The sequence below is a fragment of the Tinamus guttatus genome, unplaced genomic scaffold (genome assembly GCF_059628265.1).
Source record: "Tinamus guttatus ecotype Peru unplaced genomic scaffold, ASM5962826v1 Tinamus_guttatus_pri_ptg000052l, whole genome shotgun sequence".
Taxonomy (NCBI): domain Eukaryota; kingdom Metazoa; phylum Chordata; class Aves; order Tinamiformes; family Tinamidae; genus Tinamus; species Tinamus guttatus.
The window spans coordinates 10,337,893-10,344,925 of NW_028288586.1; the positions used below are offsets into that span (position 1 = coordinate 10,337,893).

Genomic DNA, 7,033 nt, shown 5'->3' on the forward strand with positions numbered 1-7,033 from the left:
TCTGGCAAAAGGCAGAAAACTACCTGCCTCCTTCTTTACGAAGCTATTCTGTAGCTGAAAAAATTTCACCATTAAGTCTGACACTCAATTGCTGGTGTCTTTTATTTTGCAACTACTTATGAGATTCATTACATACAGATGCATCTAGGAATATAAATGTGGCAAAGAGTAGAAAAGAACTCAGGAACAAATAATATTAGAATCATCTAACAATCATTTTAAAACATCCGGAATCACACGACCATCTTCGCATATTTAAGTGTTAGAAAACTGACACTCGATGAGTCAAAGATTTGTCTTCAATATTTAAGGACAGGATTTCAAGGGGACTAGGAAAAAAAGGCCCTGAAAGGAAACCAGGAAAGGAATCTACTGAAGTAAGCACAAATGTGCACATTATGTTTGGGTGATTGGCTCCACCTTCTCTATCTTCACTGTACACACAAACTACGTAATATGTAAAATGAGGCCTAAGGGTCTGAAAACCTTTTTTTTTTTTTTTTTCTCAAAATTTGCCTCCCCTGAGGCCCCTATTCACTACCTGGGAGAACTTCATTGATTCAAAGGTTGCATCATCTTTGCCTGCCCTTGGTTAGAGAGACATTGGTTTATGCTCATCTGAAGGAATTCCACTCTTTTCCTTGCACTTGACAATACAGCTCCCCAAATTATTCTAGCAATTTGGACGTGGACATTAGACACTTTGGTCATAAACACCCCAAGGGGCTCACCAGCTTCCGTGGGTTCGTTGCCTCCTTGCCAATGCAAATACCTCAGAACTGCAAGTTTTACTTCGGTTCACCTCAGACAAGTTTAAAAAGAAAAGCAGTAAAATTTATTCTAGCAAAAAAAAAAAGATTATGTTCTGAATTATGAAACTGGAAGCACACTTGGAAAATGAATCACAAAATAAAGTCATCCACATTTAAAATACACTGATATGCATACTTTTTTCCTTTCTTAAATATAAATGGCAGAAGTATAGCAACTTCTAAAGAGAAGCTATAGGACCTCAGTTAGCTTTTGGAGGCCTACCAGAAGTACAGGGCAAACTACAGATTGAAAAACACCACTCAGGGGAATTGTCTTTGAGAAGTGGACCTCTTTGAGCCTTTATTCAGAAACAGAAGCTAAAAGGGCAGCTCAGCAGCATTCATTCTCTGAAATGTTTTCATTTCCAGCTGACCTAAAAGGTTACCTTGGAAGCTGGCAATCTATCCTTCTTTGTAGATATTCCTTTATAACTTGTAATCTGATTTCAACTCTTCTTGAAAATCACTCCTGGCATATTAATAACAAAGATGAGAGCTGGCCCTTAGAAATTTTCTTCTCCTTTTCTGTTAGTTTTAGGAGTCCTGCTGAGAAGAACCTCTGAAGGTAGCCAGGCTCCACAAATTAGTTACATTAAATATTTAAATACTCGAATGCGTTAAGTAATGTATTAAGCACTCACAGGAACATCTCAGCTCTAACTACACTGAACACCATTTTCATAATAAACTTGCAGACTATGTAGAACAGCTACTGCTATCCCTTGAAAAGTTAAATAATCTCAAAGCAAACCTGTAGGAGGTCAGCTGGAGTTAAGACACACACTCAATGTGAGTTAAAAGATCTTGTTCGTTTATTAGCTTGCATGCAGTACATTTATATGATTCTAGCAGTTAGTGATGTAACTACACAGGCTCCTAATTGGTAGACAATGATGTAACTGAGACCCTTACAGTCCCCCCTTACTTGTTTAGCTCATCCTTGTAGTTCAACAGCTCTTTTTTTCCCCGACCTTGGCCTACTTCCTTATCTCCTAGTCAGCAGTCCCTTTATTCTTTCACTGAAACCTGAAAGCCCGGATTGAGCAGGCCTGCTGGGCAGCCATGTCCGCGGCTCTCTAACCATTCCTCTATAATTCCCCCTTCTTTCTTTTGCACCAGCCAGGCCTGATTGGTAGTAGAGAATAACATCCATTTAGCAAATGTGAAAGCACAGCTAAATAAGCACAGGACAAAAAGCATAACAATCAAAAGCATTAATCCCGTCTTAAGCAAAGATTTGAGCCACCCACCAATACCCAACAAATCTGTTAACCCATTCAGTCCAAAGAAACCCACGCCCTTTTGTATCTTCTGGGTGTGCTCCATCAGCTGCTGAATCTGCTGGTGGATTGCCTTAGAGTGGTCTTGTAGGTCCATGCAGCACATCCCTTCAAAGTCTTCACATCCATGTCTGTGGGACAGCAGCAGGAAGTCAACAGCCGCCCTATTTTGTAGCACCGCATGTTGCACCTGTGATAAATCTAGCATCAGATTAGAGGGGACCTGACTGGTGACATTTGCTTGTTTAACTACCCAGCAGGACAGAGTGTCTAAGATTTTGTGGGCTCTTGCTGCCGCTGCCCCAAAATTCCCCAGAGCTTCCCCAATTTGCACTCCGGCCTCGGGCAGCGGGGTGGCAGCCGCAACCCACTCATGGAAGCGCTGCTGTATGGAGAGCGGCAGAAGGGTGAAAAGGTGGAGTGGAAGCCAGGGAAAAAAACCCACACCTGGAGGAACCTCTTTGGCCCCGTAGACCACGAGCAGATGCAGCAGGATTTCCAGCACCTGCTGCACAGCAGCACCGAGGGAGCCCGGCAGAAGTGGAACTTCGATTTCCTCCGGGACACGCCAGCTGAGGGGCTCCTGCAGTGGGAAGAGGTGGAGGGCCACCAAGTGCCCGCCTTCTACCACAGCTGTGTGGTGAGGGACACTCAGAAACCCCTGCAGCACTTGAACTTGCCGCTGGGCAGGGAGGACAAGATTCAGCACTTTGCCCACGTTGATACTGCCTGAGAAATCCAAAGCTTCAAAGAAAACAGGGGTCAAGAGGAGCCCAGAAAGGAAAAAACGAAGACAGACATCTCTGACAGGTCTTCTTTCTGAAGTGTACAGTCCTGAAACCCCAATTTCTGCAGAAGAAGTGGGAAAAAACAAGGGAGAATCATAGAATCATAGAATGCTTACGGTTGGAAGGGACCTCTAGAGATCATCTAGTCCAACCCCCCTGCATACGCAGGGACACCTAGAGCACATGGCACAGGACCGCGTCCAAGCGGATTTTGAAGATCTCCAGAGAAGGAGACTCCACAACCTCTCTGGGCAGCCTGTTCCAGTGCTCTGTCACCCTCACTGTTAAGAAATTTGTCCTTAAGTTCCTGTGGAATTTTTGGTGCTTCAGTTTCCGGACATTTCCTCTAGTCCTATCAGTGGCCACCACTGAAAAGAGACCAGCACCATCCTCCTCACTCCCTCCCTTGAGGTACTTATATACACTGATTAGATCCCCTCTCAGCCTTCTCTTCTCCAGGCTGAACAGGCCCAGCTCCTTCAGTCTCTCCTCGTAGGGCAAATGTTCCAGGCCCCTGATCATCCTTGTGGCCCTGCGCTGGACTCTCTCCAGAAGCTCCACATCCCTCTCTCACTGTGGAGCCCAGAACTGGACACAATACTCCAGATGCGGCCTCACTAGGGCTGAGTAGAGGGGCAGGATCACCTCGTTTGACCTGCTGGAGACGCTCTTCTTAATGCACCCCAGGATCCCATTGGCCTTCTTGGCCACGAGGGCACACTGCTGCCTCATGGTCAACTTATCATCCACCATGACACCCAGGTCTTTCTCCGCAGAGCTGCTCTCCAGAAGGTCAGTCCCCAGCCTGTACTGGTGTCTAGGGTTATTCCTCCCCAGGTGCAGAACCTTGCACTTGGCCTTGTTGAATTGCATGAGGTTTTTCACAGCCCAGTTGTCCAGTCTGTCCAGGTCCCTTGGATGGCAGCGCAGCCCTCTGGGGTATCGGCTACTCCTCCCAGTTTCGTGTCATCAGCAAACTTGCTGAGGGAGCAATCTGTGCCTTCATCCAGGTCATTGATGAATAAATTGAACAGGACTGGACCAAGGACTGACCCCTGGGGGACCCCGCTAGCTACAGGCCTCTAACTGGACTCTGCACCGCTGATCACCACTCTCTGGGCCCTGCCATCCAGCCAGTTCCTAATCCACCTCACTGTCCACTCATCTATCCCACACTTCCGGAGCTTGCCCAGGAGGGGTGAAGTCGAGATAGACGACATCCACCGCTCTCCCCTCGTCTATCCAGCCGGTCATTTCACCATAGAAGGCTATCAGCTTAGCCAAGCAAGATTTCCCCTTGGTGAACCCATGCTGACTACTCTTGAGCACCTTCTTGTCCTCCATGTGCCTGGAGACAACGGCCAGTATGAGCCGTTCCATCACTTTTCCAGGGAGGGAGGTGAGGCTCACTGGCCTGTAGTTGCCTGGGTCCTCCTTCTTGCCTTTTTTGAAGACTGGCCTGACATTGGCCTTCTTCCAGTCTTCCGGCACCTCCCCCATTCTCCAGGATCTTTCAAAGATGATGGAGAGTGGTTTAGGTATGACCTCTGCCAGCGCACGCAGCACTCTGGGGTGCATCCCATCAGGGCCCATGGATTTGTGGGTATCGAGGTTCCTTAGGTGCTCTCTGACCCAATCTTCCTCTACGCAGGGCAGGTCTTCCTCTCCACCAGCTTCTTCTCTTGTCCCTAGGGCCTGGGGCTCTAATGGGCTGCCCTTGGTAAACACTGAAGCAAAGAAGCCATTGAGCAACTCCGCTTTTTCTGTGTTATTTGTAACCAGGGTGCCCATCCCGTTCACCAGCGGACCATGTTTTCCCTGATTTTCCTTTTGCTGTTAATACACTTGAAGAAATTTTTTTTGTTATTTTTAACGTCTCTTGCCAGATTGCGTTCCAACCGTGCCTTAGCTTTCCTTGTTGCATCTCTGCATTCCCTGACTACGTTCCTGTATTTCTCCCAGGGGACCTGTCCTTTTTTCCACATTCTGTATACCGCTGCCTTCTGCTTGAGCATTGCCACAAGCTCCCTGCTCATCCACACAGGTCTCCTGCCCCCTCTGCCTGCCTTCCTACACACAGGGATGCACTGTTGCTGGGCGTGGAGGAAGTTCCGCTTGAAAACTAACCAGCTCTCTTGGGCCCCCCCTACCTTCTAGAGCTCTAGCCCAGGGGATTCTTCCAAGGAGGTCTCTGAAGAGGCTAAAGTTGGCCCTCCTGAAGTCCATGGTTGCAAGGCTACTTACAGCCCTGCCTCCTCCTCGTTGAATCCTGAACTCCACCAACTCATGGTCACTGCAGCCGAGGCTACCCCCCGCCTTAACATCTCCTACTAGGCCCTCCCTATTTGATAGCACGAGGTCCAGTAGCCCACCTCTCCTTGTCAGCTCCTCCACAACCTGCATCAAAAAGTTATCGTCGACGCTCTGCAGGAACCTCCAGGACTGCTTATGCCTGGCTGTGTTGTCCTCCCAGTTGATGTCGGGGTAGTTGAAGTCCCCCATGAGAACCAGGGCCTGTGACTGTGAGGCAATATCCAGCTGCCTATAGAAGGCCTCATCAACCTCCTCGTCTTGGTCAAGTGGCCTGTAGCAGACACCCACCACAGTGTCTCCCACATTAGCCTGCCCTCTAATCCTTACCCACAAGCTCTCAACTCGCTCATCCTCCACTTCCAGGTTGAGCTCCATGCATTCCAGTTGCTCTCTCACATGAAGAGCAACTCCACTACCTCGCCTTCCCAGCCTGTCCTTCCTAAAGAGCACATAGCCTTCCATGGCAGCGCTCCAGTCGTGCAAGCTATCCCACCACATCTCTGTGATACCAATAATATCATGATGCTGGGACCGCACACAGATCTCCAGTTCATCCTGCTTATTCCCCATGCTTTGCGCATTGGTGTACAGGCATTTCAGAAGCAACAGAGGCCACAGGTTTCCCAGGAGGGTGAAAGAGGACCCTCCGTGATCATTTCCTATCCTCATTTCCCCACTAGCATACTCCCACTGGACGCCATCTGACCTAGGCTGCGCGGTACTGCTTGCCGTGTCTGTGTGACACTCCCCTTCCCCCTTCTTGCCTAGTTTAAAGCCCTCCTAACCACGCTGGCCAGCCTTTTGGCAAAGAGACGTGTGCCCCTCTTGCTGAGACGGGTCCCATCATTCCCCACTAGCTGGTGGTCATCAAACAGGGTCCCATGGTCATAGAAGCCAAAAAGCCCGACCTCACCTCCACCTGTAACCACATTCAACAGGTACGAGGCCCTGGAACTTGCGGATCAGATAGAGGAGGCCTTGAACCAAGGCCCGTCTAGGGGGTCTCTCCAGAGAGGCAGTCTGGTCCATGCTGCAAGGCTGCTCCCCCTAAAGAGAAAAGGAGCACCCGGAAGAAGCGGCAGGTGATCGTCGTGGGTGACTCCACGCTACAGGGCACGGAGGCACCGATATGTAGACCGGACCCCTCATCCAGAGAGGTCTGCTGCTTGCCAGGGGCCAAATAAAGGATAAAGGGAGAAATGAAAGCAGATTACTACTCAGCAAAGAAGCGAGTCAAAACGAATATGCAAGCTGCTGCAAAGTCAACTCCTTGAATGTGAGCGTAGGATTGTTCTGCACTGGGGAGGTCAGAGACGTCTGCCAAGTTGCCTCAACACTCAAAACCATGTGCACAAGCTGTGGAAACTTAGGGGCATCACTCAGAAAAATACTCATTGCAGCAGCGATGAAAAGTTTTCTGGGCACACAAAAACTTTCATTGGAATGGGGTAATTGGAATCAACTGGAATCATTTGGATGGGAGACGACTAGCCTTAAAAACTGCTGGGCGAGTTCCCGCCGCCCCGGTTGCCCAACGGGAAGCTGCCCAAGGCGAGTGAGGTGGTGGAGGCGGCGCCGCCAGCCACGCCGCACCTGTGGAAAGCCGGCCCCGAGCGGAAGGAGAGGCGCATGCCGCCGCTGCTGGAGAAGCAGGCACCAACCAAAGGCGTCGTGGACAAACCGCTCAACCTGTCGGCAAAGGTGGTTGACGCGGAAAGCGCCACGTTGGACCACATTAAAAAGATGGCACCGACGGTGCTGGTGCACAGCTGGCCGGGGGGCGGCTCACTCCTGCCCGGAGGCGATATCCAGAAGGAAACGCTTTCTCCAGGCAGCGGCT

At 49.7% G+C, this 7,033-nt stretch overlaps 1 pseudogene; it reads left to right on the plus strand.

Moving 5' to 3' along the window:
* Positions 1-2,465: 2,465 nt before the first annotated feature.
* LOC148595872 (cyclin-dependent kinase inhibitor 1-like) lies at positions 2,466-6,467 on the plus strand (annotated as a pseudogene).
* The last annotated feature ends 566 nt before the right edge of the window (positions 6,468-7,033 follow it).